This window comes from Pagrus major, chromosome 20 (assembly GCF_040436345.1).
Source record: "Pagrus major chromosome 20, Pma_NU_1.0".
In the NCBI taxonomy this organism is placed as follows: Eukaryota; Metazoa; Chordata; class Actinopteri; order Spariformes; family Sparidae; genus Pagrus; species Pagrus major.
In genome coordinates this window covers 1,834,185-1,854,598 of record NC_133234.1, presented here as the reverse complement: position 1 = coordinate 1,854,598, position 20,414 = coordinate 1,834,185, and the positions used below count along the sequence as shown (strand labels likewise).

General features: G+C 40.2%; 1 protein-coding gene across 1 annotated transcript in view; it reads left to right on the top strand.

Moving 5' to 3' along the window:
* shisa6 (shisa family member 6) overlaps window positions 1-20,414 on the top strand; it is a 69,869-nt gene that overhangs the window by 25,037 nt on the left and 24,418 nt on the right. The window lies entirely within an intron of this gene.

The following is a 20,414-nucleotide window of genomic DNA, read 5'->3' as shown; positions in this document are numbered from 1 at the left end:
GACTTGACGTGCTGAGAGGAGCCCTGTTGGGTTGATAAAGCCATTCCATGAGCTGTTGGTTGAAGAGAGAAGGTTGAGGCATGTGTACATTTCATAGCTGTCAATGACTCTATTTCCCCACCACACATATCACCACCGTGGTCCCGGCCCTCTCCGACCAGAGTGGCAAATTGTTACCGGTGCAGGTTCTTTGAACTTTTCACATAGCGGGGCACTTGATTTATCGCAGATTGAAGCTACAGGTATTCAATCGCCACACCCAGACTGTGGGGTAATAGACGGGGGCTGAGGTATTATAATTGAAAGGCCTCTTCAATAGTGATAAATAATGAAGTTTCCCTAGGGTCCATTAGGGGTTGGGAAGGGAGTGTGTCAGATGGAAGGGGATGTTCTCACATATATCGAGCCAGCCTGTTAACCCCCCTCTGAGTGAGTCATGGAGGGAATATGATACGGGTGTGAAAACACAGGAGGGGGAGTCACTCACACTGCTTCATTATGAATCAACCGGAACAGGTCTATGCATGACGTAACTGTTGTATTACTGTTAGCTGAGGTGTTGCTTATTGGCATTAGCATTTCAGTTCTGAGAAGACATTAAAGGAACAAACCAGTTGTTTTGCATGTTGTTGCCCATGTAGTACATATCATCCTTCCCATGCCTGCTAACCAGTCTGAAAACATGTTATTTGTCATTGGTTGACAAAGAGTCCATTGTTATAGATTGTGTAGATTGTTAAAGAAGGGAGGTAATGTTTCAAAAGCCTGAAAAAAGTCAATTTTGAGACCATGTTGGATGAATGGAAACCAATGGCTTGCTGGAGTGGTAGCCATTCATTTCCATTCAATATGACAGAGTGGCCATACTGCTGAACCATATCACAGTGAGCATCAAGCATTGAAGTGGTTAGTAACATTATCATTCACAGGTATTAAAGTGCATGTGTTTTAAATTCATTTGTACCTGATTATTTGTTTTCATAATCAATAGAATGGAAACCAATGGCTGTACCAATCATTGGTTCCCATTCAAATCCTTACAGTAAATATAAAAAAAAAACATAGTAGCAGAACACATCACTGTGATGTTTACGCGACACCTGCTCATTGATCAACAAACTGTACAGAAATTAATAGAAACCAATGGCTGTCTGGTGTGATAACCATTGATTTCAGTTCAGTATCTGACAGTATGTCCATACTGCTGAACCTTGCTTCAGCTGCGTAATCACAGTGAATATCAAGCATTCAATTTGTCAGTTACATTATTATTTTCAGGTATTGGTGTGCAGACTCTTCAAATTTTGATCAGTGCCAGATTATTTGCTTTTATAATTAATGGCATCATTGGTTTCCATTCAAATCCTTATTGTATCTGTATCGTAGCAGACTCACTACAATGGATTACACAACAGAAACAATTTTCAGCATATCAATTTTCATACCGAAGTGAATAGAAATCAATGGCTGCCTGAAAGAGTAGAAAAAGGAAAAAGTGCATTAAAAACTCTATAACTGTACAAACTGTACAGTATGTAAAATAAACATAAAATGTGCAAACACACTGGCATGGTCCTTTAAAAAATGAGCCTGTCCTATGTGAGTATTTGGACAATATTTTTAGACTGATGTTGGCAAAGATGCCTCTGGATTTTATTTTAATCAGGATAGGAAAGACTCTGAGGTACTGCTTTGTCCATCGCAATAGTATTAGGGGTTTAGCAGGCACGTAAATCCAACTGACCCACCCCATCAATTCTGTGTTAGGGATGACATCTGGTGTTAAAATGGAAATTAAATTTGTCTTTTTATGTAGTGGTTGTCAGTTAGAAACCTTAATCTTATCAGATTTGGGCAAATTGACAGCTGATATCTAATAAAATGTAAACGTCATGACCGGCTGTTATATGATTATTATTGCAAGCTGAACGTCACAACTAGCTGCTATGTGCTGTTTAATAAAATGGTAAATATCTAGCCTGTGTACCGTGTGCTGGTAGTTCAGTGCTTTGTGGCTGAGGAGAATATCATCAAGATGCAAACAAACTTTTCTTTTTCCCAAACGACTGCGCTCTCCTGCCACGCGAGTCACATGCCACAGCCTATAGTATATGCACATAGTAATTGGCACACCCTTGAAACGCTTTCAACTCAGGCAAAATTAGCAGCATGCTGCCGCTTCTGACAGATATGAGCTTTTCAATCCTCTTCCCAACTGAGTGGAGGAGTTTTCTGTGTCTTAATTACCTCACATTTGGCACAGTGCACTGCAGAGCTAGCTGGAGCCACGGGGAGATGGGGACTCAGCTGAGACACTCAGACAGCGGTTGGTGACAGAAGCCAGGGGAGGATGCAGTGGAGAAAAGGCTCCCAGCTAGCATGCCTGGGATGACAGGAGCGGTGGTGGAGGGGGCCAGAGATCCCTGAGGAGGAGCAGAAGAAAGAGGAAGAGCTAGCTCAAGGGAGAATTCCCCTCAGGCACATATGGCAGAATTGAAACATCCATATGCCGGTGTAAAACAGAAGATATTCCAAGTGTCGATGCTCTCAGTCTCTCGCTCCCTCTTCCTTTGGAGATGTTGTGTACTGGCTGGTCTGTTTTATTTTGCATACAACTTCTAATCCCTTAGGAATGCTGAACGTAGTAGAGACGAGACAAGAATGTTTCAGAAGCTAGACTGAGAATACAATGTCATGGTCAGTGTGTGGCTGGAGCTATTAAAGCCAGGCTACTACAGAACAATTTTATATTAAAGCTTTAATGAAATTCATTTAAATGTATTTTGCTAAGAGATAATATATACAGTACATCCTTGTTGTTTAGATTTGTAGATGTATTTGGTCAAAATTGTAAAAAATGTTTCAAAATGTTTTTTTTTTACATGATATAGAATAATTTCATATCGTAATTACTTCTCTTCAGTCACAGGAACCCCCTCATTAGTGTTTGCCAGTGGGTGTGAATTTTTGGAACCACTGATGATGATGATGGGTATCGAAATTTAATTGGCACAATATCCCTGTGGGCTGGCACTGAAAATTGTTTTTTACATCACGTCACTTCCAACAGCCTAACAGGCAGTTTACCAGCTGGGGGGCTGATGTTTTTTCAGGCACTCCGTACCTTATTCCATACGTTTTGTGATTTCAATTACAGAACAATGTACAGAGTGCTGATGTCACAGGACTGCTTTCTGTGAGTTTTGCCATTTGTCCTTGCATCAAATTAGCTGAAGGAAGCAGCTAGCATTAGGTAGACAGCCTTCTGTCTCTCATTAACAATAACTCAGCAGGTGTATAATGACATATAGTTTACCTTGCGAGGAATCCAGTTAAATTTGATCATGTCAGCATGTGATCTTGTGAATCCATCTCGCCAGGCTCCAAGCTATTCACTTATGTCTTCACCATAGTGGTTCAGACCAATCCATGCCCTGTGAGGAAATACTTGCAGCTATGGGTGTGATTTAGATGTGATGACAGCGAGAGAAGCGACTGTTTAAAACGGTCCATCCTCATTAGAGACGACTAGAGGGAGGGAGATCGGTGGGACAAGTCCCACTGGACAACCAGAGGGAAGGAGTGATTGCCACTGGCTGCTGCATTGTTTTTGCAGCTGTACACAGTCCAATCATTCACTGCCAAAGACTATTTATGGCCCCTTTTTGCACACGCTTAGGTCATAGTCAGCTACTTTTATTTTACTAAAGAAGGAAAGCAGAAGTAAAAAGTAAAAGCAAATTGTATACAAAATGTTTTACACATCAGATTTATTATTAAAGGACATTGTTCATATCATCTTTTCCTTAATTTTTTAATATCATGATAAATATCGTATCGTGGACTATTTATTACAAGATTTTGGTATTTGTGCATCTGTAGTCTTCATGCAGGAGACTGACCTTTGTGTCCAGTGTGAAACCAAAAGTCAACAAAATTTGGTAACTTAAACTTTCATACGTAACATATTTAAGTTAAGTTACATAAGTAACCACAATCTTTTCCTAAACCAAACTGCTAGTGCTAATCTGATTCTTTGAAGTTAGCCCATGACAGGCGTTGACAGACGGTTCATCCCTGCCAACCTGCCAAGTATCTTTTTGAAAGTGCCTGCCCCTTTCCAGTTTCCAGTTATGTGTAAAAAACCATCTGTTGGATCAGGTTAATGTATAGTGGTAATCAGTGCGAACATTAGCAAGCTAGGCTATCTAGCTTCCACTTTCAGAGTGGAATGCAAACTAAACAACACAATTGGTCTCCCAAGTGCTGAATGTTGAAGACTGACAGCTTAAATTGCTAACAATAGATTGCTAGCACTATATGGACTTGTTATCGGATAAAAGTGTAGTTTGTATTGTTTCATGCTATACATTATTACTTTTTTCAGTCAGTAGCATACCACAAAAGTTGATATTGTGACTTCCAGCAACACCAGCTTTTAGTTATCAATCAAAATGGCTATAGGATCATGTCCATTGTCAACAACATACTAATCAAATGGCAGGATTAAACTGAATCATGCAGCCAGTGGTGAGACACCACAGGGCTCAAATCACTTAAGGGCACTTTAGTCTATATCAGTAGTTACAATTAAATCATCTGATGGAAATCCTCCATTAAATTTAATAACTCCATTTAGGTAGGAACTTAGTGTAAAAGACTAATGTGCACATCTTATACCCAAGCAATTTACGGCCACTGTTTTTTCTGAGTTAGCTGATAGTGGAGAAATTACAAAAAGACCCTGCAGAGAGAATTGACTCCTGCAGCCGTGGGCAATGAACCACAAAGGCTGACAGCGAAGCACTCGGGGTGTTAGTGTAAAAACGGTTCCTGTGTCCATGCTACAACACTCTGCTACCCCAACCAATGTTTGCTTGCACAGTCTTTTAATTACAATAGTCAGCTGGTTGTGGGTCAACCATGCATGGCGGCAGCAGCAACATGACACTGATGTGAGATGATGTGATGCTGCAAAACATAGTTGTCCACATATAGCTGGACTTGTGTTGGATGTATAGCAGCATTCTTGATCACGTCTCCTCACTGTCGTCTTGGAGGCTGTTTTTGTTCTCCTGATGATACACAGTCCACTGAGGCTTTCTGTTGCAGCCTACCGTCTATAGTTTCTGTCCACACAAAGTAGATCTGCCTTCAGTTCAATTGTGCTCCCTTCACTAAACTGCCTCTATTCCCTTGATGTGGCATTGATCCGTCGACTCGGTGCATTGTCTGTGCCAGCCTGACCAGCGCCATCAATATTGCATCAGGATTCAGTCTAAACAGCTCAGAACTCTTTTGCAGTCCATCTCAGGAGAGGTAATAAAATTCATGCCTGTCTTCATTCCCCGGGCGAGGAGAGTCAAATGGCAGCCGATCTCACCCTATAGCTCTATTTTGTACACCGCAGGAGAGAATAATTCAGTCGCTGTCTCATTGTGCCAAGAGGTAAGGTTAGGAAATGATACTCCCAGGCCATGCAAAAAGTGACTTTTACATTATTAATCACTTCAAACATTAATTAGTAATCTCTGCTAATTAGTATTTGGTCCTTTCATCACCCGGAATCAGCTGTTCCGAGAAAATTAAATGTTTACAAGAGAGTGAGTCAATATTTGCTCGCTGGAAGTTAAATTGAATTATCTCAAGAATTACTTCTGAGCGCTCAAACCCACCTGAGCAGCATGGGGACTTGTTACCGTCCAGCTCCGTCCTCTGGAACAAAGTTGGACTGATTTTGGCCCAAACTCCACCTGACTTTTCATTGTCCCCTTCTCCATCTCTCCTATACCCACAGTGGTTTATCTGGCAGACACAGCAATCTAGGGATGCATGAAGATATTAAATTAAACCAGGAGGACTCAGCCATGCAGCTGCCACAATGGCCCCTGGGAAATATAGTAAAAAAAATGGAAAGTGTTTCCAGAGGTTGATTTCTACAGCGCTGGCGGCTCCCTGACTTCCAGTGTTTTAGCTAGCTCATTAGCCTATTAGCCATAAGTGATTTTGCAGACCTTGGTCTCTTTACGGTTGTGCTGATGTTATACTATCTTCCTCTTAATTAATGCCCTGAGAAGATCTCAAAACCCACAGTTGGAATTGTTGTGACACAGACTGGAATTTGACAGTGATTCATGCACAGTGACCGTCACGTGACAGATTTCATGTCTAAATTGGTTGTTTTGGGCGAGCGAAGGGACCAACCAAGGGCACGGCCTATTTCTGAGGGCGTCGCCGCTGAGCTGGCTAACGATCACGTCCAATGCAATAACCCCGGGCTGCCATCTCAGGCTCTATTTGCAAACACTAATTGAGGGAATGTCATTTTCCTATCCACTTAAGAGAATCTTCTCAATTTGGTAGGCCACACATTTGCATGGTAAAACATCTAGCGGATATTTTTTTTTTTTTTAAAAACAACAAAAAAAACACAGGTCTTATGTAAGTGTTCTTTGAAGTGACTCCCATCATTTAATAGGCCATCACTAATGTAGTCTAATTTGTTCTAATTGAATCTGACTATGCAGTTTGGCTGGAGCAGATGCATTTGTGCAAAGAAAAACTACTTTTTTACGCTAACATGTCCATGCTCCATATAACAATTATGAAAGCTGCAGTATCAGAATATGTTGCTCTAATGTGAATATTCGGTGATTTGATAGTTTTGTTACGCTGGACTTTGTGTGAATTTGTCATTGGTACCACTTTCAAGTGAGTCACCCTTTGTGAAGCGTTTATAAGCTGCTATAATCTTTATTAATGGTTGATAAATGTTTTACTAATTCTTTTTAGAGCAGTTATTAGAGCCCCTGAAAACCTGCCTTCAAGTATTTCTACACTATATAAGAGACAAATAAGGCAGAATAAAACATTCAGCTATTATTTTTTAGCTGGAAAGGAGATGACTGGTTGCTCTATGTAATACCAAAAAGTACTTCAAAGACCAGAAAGCAATCCAGATAATACTCAGAATACAAGAAAATGTGTCAAACGAGGAAGGAATTATTAAAAACCCTTTATTATAGTGGGTAAATCATTAAAAATGGTTAATAATTAATATCGTTTCACTCTAGAAACTAAATCACTTGTCTCCACCCACTTACTCTCGGTTATCTCCCTGTTGGTTTGAAGGACCGCCAGGTCTTGTGTGTTTCATACTTATATGTGTATGTATTTCAGAACTCTTATCATTTTGATACCTAGTCTCCCTACAACTAAATGCAGCTGCTGTTATAAACCCATACATCCTGTTTTGATTCTTCATTGTTCCTTTTTCTTGTTTGCCTTTAGTTAGTTTTGTTTGTTTGTTTGTTTTTTCTTAAAAATATAAAAGTATGCAGGTTTTGTTTCTTTCAACATTACACAACTATATGGCGATAGCTATGTTGATATGATGTTATCCTCTCTTCTTGACAATAATTGTAAATCAAGAATTCAACACCAGCTGTGTAATGTAATGTGTGAGAATAACAATAATAAAGAAAATTAAAAAAAAAAATAAATAAATAAATTAATATCATATTTTATCCTCCTGAGACACATTTTCTTGTATTTGGAGTGCCTGGATTGCCTTCTGGTTTTTGAATTATTTTTCAATTGTTTTGCACTTAAAATCTCAGCTGATCGGGGCTGTGTGATTTTACCAGATTTGATAGACAGTGAGCAGAAGACCTTCCAGCTGTCGTCTCTTTCAGATTCAAGTGTTAAATCCTGATTTGTGCACTACAGTATGTGACATCATATTTTTCTTTTTCATAGCTACACCATCTCCAAACCAGTGAGAATTAAAAAAACAGAAAATAAGAAATCAAAACTGGTCTCATTTTTGCATAAAGTAGTGTGTTCATGTAGAGCTGAGAAAATATGTTTTTTCAGGTCTTTAAAGCAGCTGTAATTGATATTTTTTAATAAGAAAGTATCAAATAGCACTGTGAAAACAATGTTTTAAACATATTAAGGTGGTTGCTGGTAATGAACCTAGAGTTATCACCTGAATCTGCAGCTCCACTTGGGTTTACGAAGCTTTATAGTGAGTACAGTTTATTAACTAGCTGGTGAACATAGTGGAACATTTAGCAGCTAAAGAGTCGGATATTTGACTTCAAGAAACACTACTCCAAATGAATGCTAATGCTTTAAACCTGATTGATAAAATGTCAAAAAATGTTTTATAAACATAAAGCCATTAGCTAAAATGTATTAACACATTGTAAAGGATGAATTATTAGGAAGCGATAGTGCCAACGTATTTTTTATACCAATTTGAAAACATTTAAACATGGAAAAAAAATGAAAGAGTAATTCCACCAATCCTTCACTTAAGTGTGTTTACAGGTGTTGGGGAGTACTACTGCATATATGAACAAAGTAGTATAAAACTTTTGTGGCTCCAGAGGACGCTGCATGTCACCTGATAAACTGACTCCAGTGGAGTCATGGAGTGGCCTCTGGTCTAGAATTGCACTTCTATAACACTGCTGGACTCATTATGGAAAGTTTCAAAACAAATGATCAAAATCGATACAGCACCTGGCGCCTATATTACCCACAATTCAACTTGACCACTGAGTGATATCACTGGAGTGCAATTACATGCAGCTCCCTCTGGAGCCACAAAAGGCTTTATACTACTTTCTTCAAATATACAGTAGTGCTCTCCTAGACCTTTAAACACACTTTAATGTGTTACCCTTTAAATAGTTGACCTGTAGCGATGTGTCTGATTTTAACTCTCTTAATCTAGTGAGTCGTGTAAACACACAACAATTAATAATGGCACCATAAATTCTGAGAGGTGTGGAGACTTTTTATTTAAAAAAAAGCGTGACGGAGGCACCGTGAATGAACATTGTCAGTCCTGCAGTTCAGTTCAGGATACAGGGGTTGCACACGCATGACTTCAAACAATATACTCTGAGTATTAAATGTAATTTGTTCAAACTTGATTTGTTGAAAAAGTGACAGCCTAAACCTCTGTAACAGGCTGGTGCCAGTGGACGTTACTGCATTTAAAGGTCAAGCTAACACTTTGTCACTGCTGCTCTCGCTCTCAACCTGTGCAGATGCTAGGCAAGGTCAGCACAGACTCATCCCTCCCAAAATACTTTTGACAGGTAACACAATGACATCCAGGAGACAGAATGTGAGTGATATTTCTAAAAGTCCTCCAGCCTCTTTCATAAATAGCCCGGCTGCTGTGTGTCCTTCATGACTTCCTTCACCGAGCAGGCTTGATTGATAGGAATGCACATAATCCATTATTTTGGCCCATTGATTGAGCCTGGCAATCAAAGATCAGTGTTGCGGCAGAGGTAACCGGACCCTCCTATGAGACGGCGGCATCGTACAGGCGCAAGCAGAGGTGTCAGCCGGCGGCCTACTAATCACCCTATGCTGTGAGTAATGGCTATGAAAGCAATCACAGGGGAAATGCATCATCTCTACAGACCCTCGATCCATCAACCTGACTCGCTCTCATTTGACTGAAACGCATGCCAACGTGAAATATGACGCTTTGTCAAAGGCAGAGGGAGCACGTTTGCTCCCGAACTGCAGAATGTAATAATTAAACACATCCATAAAGAGCCATTGTATTTCATGCATTGACATGTACGTGTTGCGCATTTCTGAAGCTGTTTCCCTGGGTAAACATTTCATGCTTGGCTCCGGTGCATAATTACAATGCTTCACCAGTTTATACAGAGTTACAATATACTAACAGTCATTTTCCACTTCAGTCATCATTCAATTTGTTTCCCCACATGATATCAGCAGAGTAATGGTGGAGGAAGAAAGAACTGCCTCGCTCGCACACCATCAAAATACTATTTGTCAGAGAGTTTGATGTGTTTCGCCCAAACAAAAGCCACAAGCAGGCGGCCTCGGCTAACCGACCCTTTAGACGGTGGGCATTATGAAGGGGAATAGGAGTGAATTCCTGGTTTTCTTTACAAATCTGGGATATTTGAAGTTGTTTATGTTGCAGTTTTGGCAGTGCAGATGTAATTTCACACAGCAGGGGAACGTTTCCTCTCCAACCACAGGAGTCCCCTGTCCCACCACCTTGCAATCTGCAGTCTGGCCTCTTCCTGCCCTCCTCTCCGAAGTGCCTCTCTATTATGCAGCATGTTGTTAGTCTCAACAGGTGCCCAAAAGTATTTGCACAAGGAGCCCTAGATTTGCTAGTTCAGGAGGAAAATGAAGCGAGGTGACAGACAGGGGGCACAGACTTTCAACAAGCGCTAATGTGCCAATTTAGCAAAGCAAAATGACCAACAATGTCAAATGGGGTCCTTCACCCTGTAACAAATTCAGACGATGATTTATGTTTTTGTACATCTAACGAATGCAATATTTGTCATTTTGAAACAAATTGCCACCGCATCTCTGGAAATGAATTCTATAGATTTTCCTCTCGGCTTGTTCTGGTTTTCTCTCAGCGAGGGTTATTACTTAATTAGATCGGAGGAAGACTCTGTCAGATATCTCCCCTGCCACTGACTGAGACTCGCCTTACCTCAGTCACACATGTAGAATACTGATCACTCGGCAGACGCTTGAAGCAATTACCCGACATCAATAAAATATGACATAACACATGAATGTGTTTCCACAAAACCTGTTTTTACCTTTTCTCCCTTGTTGTGGGGTGAGTCGATCTTTTTCAAGATCACATGGAATCTGAATCTTCAAGTTTTGCTGCTCATTAAAGAATACAGCAACCTTGATATTTAAGTGGGATCATGATAAAAACTTAATATACAAAGGAGGGCTCCCTGCAGTATTTCATGTCGCTTTCATGCTCATTATGTTCCGAATGTGTGCAGATAATTTGTGAGACAGTGCGCTCTCTTAGAACTTTATGTTCTTGCCTGAAACTTTATACTAAGTGTTATAAATTAAAAAGCTTTCTGTGATTGCTGAATTTCATTAGCTTATTCATGTGAAATAAATAATTCAAAGTTTGTACAGAAAGTACAGTATACTGAGCTGATTAAACCTTATAACCCACCTTGGAAGTTTTCCTGACCTCAGGTCTCCCACGTGTCTTCTGACAAACTGTAACATGTCCTGTGTTTCTTTAAAGAGTGACTTTCTCTTTGTCAGGCCCTCAGCAGAACATTTGTCAGTGCCTTCCAAATCACTTTTGAAAAAAAGGCCTTTGATATGTGTCAACTCTGGTTAGGGAAACACGTTTGGGTTAAAATGAATACTTCCATTACATACATTGAGGGGCATTTGTTGTCATGGTTATAAAAATAACTTACAGACCTATTGTATGCATTGTAAATCATCTCACGTGATGCTACTCAGCCAATCAAATCTGCACATTGGGAAGGCTGGTGGGAATGTCATTTGTATTTGACAATGTTTGACCTGATGATGGCGCTAGATGTAAAGTCAGGGGGTCACCAAAGTCAATAGGATTCATTGTCTGAGTATTATGGATATCTATACAAAATGTCATGCTTATCCATTTGATAGTTGTTGTAGATATTTAAGTGTGGACCAGAGTGGTGGACAGGCCAACCGACCAACATGTTGACATTGCCATCCCTAGAGCTTAGGGTTGGTATGGCTACATGGCACGGCTCATTAAATCTCCTGTATATGATGGGGTGTGTGTGAGCTGAAAGAGAAAATAATAGCATAAAGAGAAAAGGATTTACTTCCTGTGAGATCCAGTCATGATGAAATATTAAAATGCCTAGCTCCCTCCAGCCTGACCTGGCAGGCCACAAAATTAATCACAATCACTGTGATCAGTGCAACTGATGTGACGTGTAACACTTTTCTGAAATGTTAATAAAGCCATATTGAATGGTGCACTATTCTCGGCAGGAAGTCCGCAGCCTGTGGCTGCTCACTAAATCTCAATGACTTCATTAACTCATTACCATGAGTCATGGCATGCAGTGCCAACAGCAATTAAAACACGACAGAAAAGAGCGGTGTCCTTGGGCCACTGTGCTGCTTGCGAGACTGATACGCTTTACTAGATTTAGCAGGATGATTGACATATCAATAGGCGCCGAGGTGGATTAAATGGACTCAATCAATATTCAGATTTGTCTCACTCACACCTCGCTCCTCAAGCAAAATGCGCACACCTTGTCAAGTGCTGTTGGCTTCACTGCTTCAGGCTGCGTGGAGATGCTGCTGTTATCAATATCCAGGCTGTCGTATCCAGGAATATGACGTGTCTTTGAAGATTTTATTAGAATTTTTATTGCTTTAAAAAAATTATTTTTTAACTTATGATAATTGAAAAATTACCAAGAGCTAAACAAAGTGGAAGTCCGTGAAAAAATCCTAGAGGGCATGAAAGGTCACTAAGATTTTCTCCCAGTACAGAGAAGACTGGTTAATATTCATCCAATCCTTTTGTCTTTTTATTCCATATTCAACCAGGAGGCCAGAGGAGACAGAAATACCGTAACTTTCAATGAATATGTCAGCGCTTTAATTCAACTCTCTCCTCTGTCTTTTGTAGAAACACATTTCTATTCATGAAGCCAATCCTCCGTAGTCATGACACTGCATACTTATGTTTCTTTTGTAAAACTCCAGCAAAATGGTAATTAAATTGCAACTGTGGGCTTCTGTCCCCTATGCAGACTTAAAGAAGCCTTTATCTTAGCAAATGACTGACAGTTGATTATGAAAAACCCAACATTCCCTTTTTTTCCCTGCTGCGTGAAGGCAGTCCACCCACACCTTCTGCTTTTGTGCACACTATTGTTATGGCTCCATTGTTAATGAGTTTAGAATTAACTGGCTGTAATGAGTGGAGACTGGAGCCCCTGCTGAGCCTGATTGTGCTGTTGAATGGGGAGCTGGAGGTGTAATGTATGGACGGTTGTGCACACTGAGTGCAGGTGTCAGTGTCTATTGCTCCCTTGCCGGTAAAAAAATAAAAAAATAAATAATGCAAGCGCTGCCAGGACTGGGAGGGTCGTTTTCAGGACCGTCACGCCTCGATGCTCGTTGCTGCTGTACAACCTGACATCAGGTGTCATCTTGTGGCCGTTCTACTTTAGGGGATTGGTTTTATTGTGATTTTTAATATCAGGCAGACATCAGCTGGTAAAGCTGTGGCCTCAGTCAACTGGGAGCATCTGACTCTGCTCAAACTAATCCATTACTATCTGAATTAGTTCTGTTAGCTCATTCACAGATAATTACTTAGCATTAAAACATTGTAGATGTGACGCATTTATTAAAGAGTAGACTAATATTTTCTTTCAGTAGTACATTCAGTGAAGAGTGCTGTCATGGATTACAGATTATAGCCACATATGTCTACATAGGCTAGACATGTGATATTGAAAACACTGTGCACGCGTGATAATATCGCGTTCCGACTAGTGTAAGTGTTATTTTGGTAAAGTTGTCCATTTACACTCAAACACCTCAAACCATTAATCTGAATCTGTTGATCTGAGTCTCAGTCCGCGATCTGTGTTTTAATGAAGTCAAAGTCCCAATTCAGTCATATTTTCATGCATACATATTTTCTGTTATTAGAGAACTGACTGTGATTGGAGTCGATAAATGCTACCTGTTAACTAAGTGAACAGTAACTCCTGCGTTACACTGTGCTGAGACATAGGTCACAACAGCATTTTATGATCATGTAGTCGTTTGACAAAAGAAACAAATATTGCTCTTTTTGGATTATGTTGAACGTTATGTTCGATGAGTAAAAGCTGCCTTATGATGCATTCAAATGCGAAGAGAATATTCACTTCAGGTTTTTCAAAGGTGTGTTAAAATCAATAAATAGTAACTGTGACCAGCAAAGAAGACTGAATTAATCTGTTCTACCACATCAATAAGAACCTGAAACAAGGGGATTTCTCTGTGATCTGACTGTAATAAATGGATCAAAAGGACGCTGAAATAACAACATCGTGTAAAAAGCCTGAATTCATGCTTCGTTAGGTCTGTCGGCCAGACGACAAGGAAACAACTTTTAAAATGCTTTTTCCCTGAATGGAGTTCGGATCGATCAGGGCTATGCTGTGCTGAGACATATTTCCCTGACTTACCAGGAAGTCTGACTTCTTCTCTCATTTTCCTCCATGCCAGCTCCTTCCTGTCTTGGTATGAGTGTATTGTACAGCTCTGGGTGTCCATAAACAGCCACAATTTATGAATATTATCCTCTCCTCCATTGCTGTTCATGAATGTCCGGACATCAGTGACATTAAAGTCATGACGTCAGTGTGAATGTCAATGACGAATGAATTTTGTGTGTTCGCATCACAACATTTGCGCTGCCCGGTGCATATACATGAAAAATCAAGCCTATTTGCGTCTTTTCATTGACTTTGTGTGTAATCTCGACACATGAATAATTTGCCTTGCGTTTGGTCTGAAAGCACCATAAGTGTGAAAAGAATGTTGAAAGGGAGAAATGTAGCCACCTTAGTACTCGGCACTCAAAGTAATTATATTGCTAATTATGTTCTTAATCCTATAAATCTCTCTTTGTTGCCTCAACATTTTGGGGTTTGGTTTTTCAAGAGTTCGATAAGACAGCTGATATCGGCTGACCTCCCCTGTAGGAAAAGAAACACACCTTCTAGTAACTCCTACGTTCTCTTGTTTATATGTCGAATTTGTATTTTCAGCTATTTCTTAATTTAGTTTTAGTAGTCCAAATGACAAGTTCAGTCAAGGTAGTCCAGCCAAAAGCATTTATTTTAGGTTAGGTTGGGTTGAATGATTAATAATGCAGAGTGCCTGATCTGTTGGTCTGATCGTCCGATATCTCTCTCACCTGAGTGGTCCTGATGGCAGGTGTAGCACAGAGGAAACTATAACATTTCGTCTGCTCTGTTTTTAAAATAAAGAGCGATTTTGCTAAAGTTTTTATCTTTTAAAATACACTTTAGTCTCATCTTTTTTTCGTCAGCATTAGTCACAGGTTAGCGTTTAATGTCTGTGCCGTTCTGTCACAGTCATGGAAAAAGTTTATCGTCATAATTTTCATTAACGACACCATCACTAGTTCAGAGCTGGAGGATGTGTAAACCCTGTAGCATTACTATGAAGACTGGAGCTCCGGACAGCTGAATGCAGCTACCCCAGCGATGCTAACATGATAACTGTTGATGGTTAATACAGAAAATACCTCCAAACCACGGGCTGTTTTCTATTCTTACATGTGTTAAATACAAAAGATGCGGTATGTGGGTGTGGAGTTGTTGGAAGGCAAATTTGATGGATCTCAGCTGAGCAATGAAATGACTCGTAGCTCATTGCTACAACTTACTTACATGTCTGTGTCAAAGTATGTTGTATTCAAGGTTGGCCTTCTGCAGCACTGGGAAATACCTCAGGGTTGGAGCAAAGGTCCCAAATGCTTGTTTACAACATCTAGAACAGGTTGAGAAAGGTTAGCTCTACATCAGTCCATAGCACATAATGAGTATTAAGTAGATTGTAGTAGACTAGCTGGATTTTGGGGTCTTTTTCTGTGTGCCTCCTCTGTCTCTCCTTCTCCTCTTCTTCTCTCCCCCTCTGTCCTGCAGCATAATTCTCTATAATGAGCTTGTGGACAGGAGATGAGATATGATTCTTGGAATTAAAACAGCATTTTCTACTTTGATCATCCAGCAGTGTGTGAAGCACTGAAATAAGACTCTCCCCTTCTTTATCGAATCTTTGCTCTCACTCTCCCTCCCTTAATCTTTCCCTTGCTCGAACGCCCTGCTCTATCTGAGCTTGGGGGATTGCTGTATGAGATGGAGAGTTAATGAAGAAAGCCTTTTTTTCTCCCCTGCAAGAAGACCGGTAAACTTTGGCAACTTTTTACTCCGCTTTTGTTAATCGCGTCACGATCGGCTTTCATGCCTTACAATCCCGACCCCTGAACCAGTTAAGCATAAATATTTCACATCGTTATTTTCAAGCCCCTGAGAATTAAACAATTGCATAAGCTCCTGTCTGTCTTCATGAAACAATCACAACCACATCACTACTTTAATTCCTTTTCATTGAAAACCATCTTATTTTACATCACTTACAGGCAAAACAGCAGTCACCTGGCCCGGAGCTTGTGTTCGTAAACTGCAAGTGAGAAGCAACATTGTCAAAAAGCCATTTAAGATGCTATCATCTAATATAGAGGCTGACGTGGGCTGGTGCTGGCAGCGTAGTTATGTAAGCAGCTTTCTCAGGGACTGATAGCAATCCAACACACCCAGCAGGGGAGCAGTGGTGTGTGTTTGTGTGTGTCGGGTGAGGGGTGGGGGGTGTGAAACAAATCACACGTTCAGTACGCTACATAATATTGCGCCACAGTGTTTTGCCACAGGTACAGAGAGAGGCACTCCTTCGTGCCAATTGATTTGTTAATATGCTAATGAACCGTGATTAGCGAAACAAAAACCCAAGCGCATCTTCGCTCAGTGAGGTGTTGATTGAAAGAAATCAACAACTGGGTTGGTAGTTGAGAAAGAAATGCACATTTTGGAAATCAAAACTTTGAACTATTTATTGTAATTACAGACCAACGCAGATACTGGCTAGTTATATCAGTTATAAAGGTTCCCTACTTCTCAGATTGTGTAGTAGTAAAGCAGTAAAACATTGTAATGTGCTAACTCTGAGTTCTGAATATAGCATGCAGTAATGCTGTTAGCATGCTTCAATGATAGCTCACATCTGTGAGGATAAATTCAGTTTGTTTGCATGCAGTTTCAGCTTCCAGGCCCATCAGCACCATTAGCAAACATGGTTTATATGATGTTACATACACTACATTTTGTGTTAATATCAGATGCAAGAGTATGTCTTTCAGTCATGAAAATACATTTAGCTTTATTGCGGCATACATCACAGCATGGCAGCAGCCCCTGGAGTCAGTACTCACATCATGTAGCCTTAACATCAGCGAAAACGTCCCTTAATATCAATGAAACTCACAGTTATAGAAGTAAGACGATGCTTTTATGTTTTTTTCTTAAATTGTATATTGAATTAGAGTGGGACCTAGCTTACAACCGTATACAAAACAGTGAAGTGTTTCCGTCTGTTCTTCTAGCTGAATTGGCTCCTTGAAGGCTAATAAAAACATCCTCTTACCTTTGCTCTGTGTTTAATGTGAACACATGACATGTTTGCAGCTGACATTTTGGTGGGCTGAGTCCACATTGATTTCAGGAGATAGACCTGCTGATATGTCAAGGCCATCAGGGGTAAGGGTGGCTGGAAATGCAGCGAAGCCCTTGTAGAGCGAGTTACCTTGGGCTGAAAATCTGAGCAAACATTGTTAAGTGTTGATGGTGGGCATGCTGGCAAGTAGATTTGTTTTGGGAGAGAGGTCTGCTCAGTGCACAAGCTCCTCTACAGCTTTCACTCGCAGTTGTCCTTCCCCTTTATGGTGCTGCACCAGAAAGTCAGGAATTTATGCCTGTTACAGCCAACATCCCTCCTGCTGACTGTATGTAGGTGCAGCAGTTGACTGTAAAAACACAGTCCTGTTCCAATTAAGGAGCATAACCAATGCTGTTTACTGTTGAGCTGTCAACGACACTTATGTCATCTGTAGCCTTGCTTTTAAAGTCTCATTTTTTTATCAGTTTCATCCCTCCACTGACAGCTTTAAACCTTCTGATTTATCTTCTCTCCCTGCATTGCAAGAAAATAGTGCGTCAAAATAACTGAGTGCCTTACATGGCAACAGCGTGGAACGAGACCATTGTTTGCTTGTGCAGCGCTGAAGGGAAATGCTGAATCTTCCTGTAGCACTCTTCAACCTTACAAGTTACTGTTGACGAAAACACAGCACACATCATAAATATACAGCGTAATGTTGAGTCAGGGGAACTGTAACTAATGCTTGGGCATCAAGGTTTCTTGTCATATTTTAGTTTTAAATAACCACGCAGGAACACTCGGGCTGGTAAACTGTATGTGTGAAAGACCACGAATGGATCCGTTCATTCTTTTGCACTTTGTATAGCAGGGTCACAAACAGATAAATTACCTTCATTACCCCAACCAAAGCAAAGGAAACACATACTGAATTACTGACAACTACTGAAGCTGAAGGTGTACAACAGCTACAGATTTTCCCAAGCCTTAGTTCACTGGGTCCACCATGTCCAACATTACAGGGATACACTGTCCTCATTATCCCCCCTCACCAGGCATTAGGCATCAGATACGGACCAAACAAAGGATGCAGGAGATGACGGAGTGTGTCCTCTGGGAGAAACACTCACAACTGTCAATATGTCAGCCTTGCATTACATGTCTGATGGATTTATCAAGCCATCGATAAGTTATTGACTGGAATAACGCTCAAGGTCATCTTGTAGGAATCTCCAGTAGCCCTGCTTTACATCATACAGTAAGAGGTTAATGTCAGTGGGCTTTTCCTGTTTCTCCTGTAAGGTGCATTGAGTACAGAATTCACTGCCTCATGAGGTCAAAACGACCACAATAAATCAGTGGGGGGTTATCAAGAGCAGCGGATCAATACCATGTATGGAAGCTGAGGGGTGCTAATATTAAAAAAAAAATTGCTTGGTCAAATTGGAACTTCAATTGAGATTTATGTATTTAAAGTTTATAACAAAATGGATAAAAAATAAATAAATGAATGGCTTAACCAACACTATTTCTCAAGAAAGCCATCGCATTCCACTATTTTGCTGTAAAACGTGACCTCTTCAGCAGACAATTCTGATTGGATGCTTTATCCTTCACTAATCTGTAACCTCATTTATCAACAACTTTCAGTTGTTGGTTGCTCACTGATTTCAATAAATGTCAAGGATTACATTGAAGAGCAACATAATACCTTTGTTATATTGATTCTTTATAAATAACATGCTTTAGAGATACATGAACCGGGAAAGACTGACATGATAAATACACTCTCAGATAAAGTATTCAACACACACACACACACACACACACACACACACACACACACACACACACACACGTGTTGAAGAGTTGTTACCTATTTTTTTCAAAAGTAGTATTAAAAAATACATATGTATATTTTTGAAATAAAATTGTTTTATAAATGGCGGTGACGGGAAAATATAATCTAAAAAAAATCTAAAAGACAAAAGAAAAGAAATAGGAGAAGTGAAAAAAAAGCCAGGAATATGGGCACATGAACAAGAAGAAAAATCACTGTAATTTCCAAGAGGAAGCAATTTCTTTAACATAGAAACATCTAAACATCTTTAACATTAGCCAATATTGGCTACTGGTCATTCCAGACCAAGTAAGGCTGTGGGACAAAACCCACTGAGTGCAATGTATAAAGAGTGTGTTTTATAGCTTGTGGATTAAACTTTTAGAATGAATGTGCTTTTTCTTGTCTGAAAGTAACACATTCTCACTTAAATGGACATTAAATACTACAAGAAGCCATGTTGATAATCTTGTTTTGGTAGGGAGGAAACACAGTGCACTACAGTGGATTGAATACAGCAGTGCCATGCCAATCTACAGTTTGTACGCTCACTCTGCTGGTTCTGATGTTATGTGTACTTCAGTATTTTAGTAGAAATACCCCTCTCACAGGGGATTTCATGTAAACCTCCTGCTGTTAGCAATACGCTGATGTGGAAAAATCTGCAATTCATGCTCATCAGCGTAGCTACAGCAGCACTCCCACCTTTTATCACAAATGTTCTACAAAAAAATAAAAGTTCATTTGGTCACTGGGTTTAAGGTCAAAACTGGTGTGCATATCGCTCAGAGCTGGGGAACGCATCCCTGTAGCTGTGCACTGCTGTGTGGGAGGCCACAGCGATGAGAGGCTGATGGTAAATCGATAGTGATGGATCAAAGTGCCGCATGGCTGAAGCCCTGCGGTGTCAGGGTGCGGGGAACAACGGTGACTTTTTACACCTCCTCCCTTCTTCTCATTATCCTCTTCCCCTCTCCTCCTACCCCAATTCTCTCTTTTCATCTTGAAATTCCAAACAGTCTCTGTCTTCCCCCTCGCTTGGTGGCATTTTATGTTTGTGTGTCTGAATGTGAAAGCTTGCATGAGACAGAAAGAGACAGGTGACTTGATTCTTTGTGTCATGGTGTCAGGTGGCATCAGCCAGTAGTTGATGGGAAGATAAAATATAACATAATCGATATCTGAGCGCTAAAACTGTTCTCATTCCCAGCAGCCCTCTGCACTATGTCTGTCCACATATCTGTTCCTGTAACATGTGGGCAACATCGAATCATAAAAGAGATGTGATTCATAAAATGAAGCTAATGTTCTGCTCTGTTGTTGTATAATGTTTGAGTGCAACAAAGACTTGATCCTATCCCTGCTTTTCAGTGTAAATATGATAAATGCTTGTTAATGAATGTGAATGTATTTTCCTGTTGTATTTCCATAAAAGTAGCACAATCTAATAAATAACCACTTGATTCTG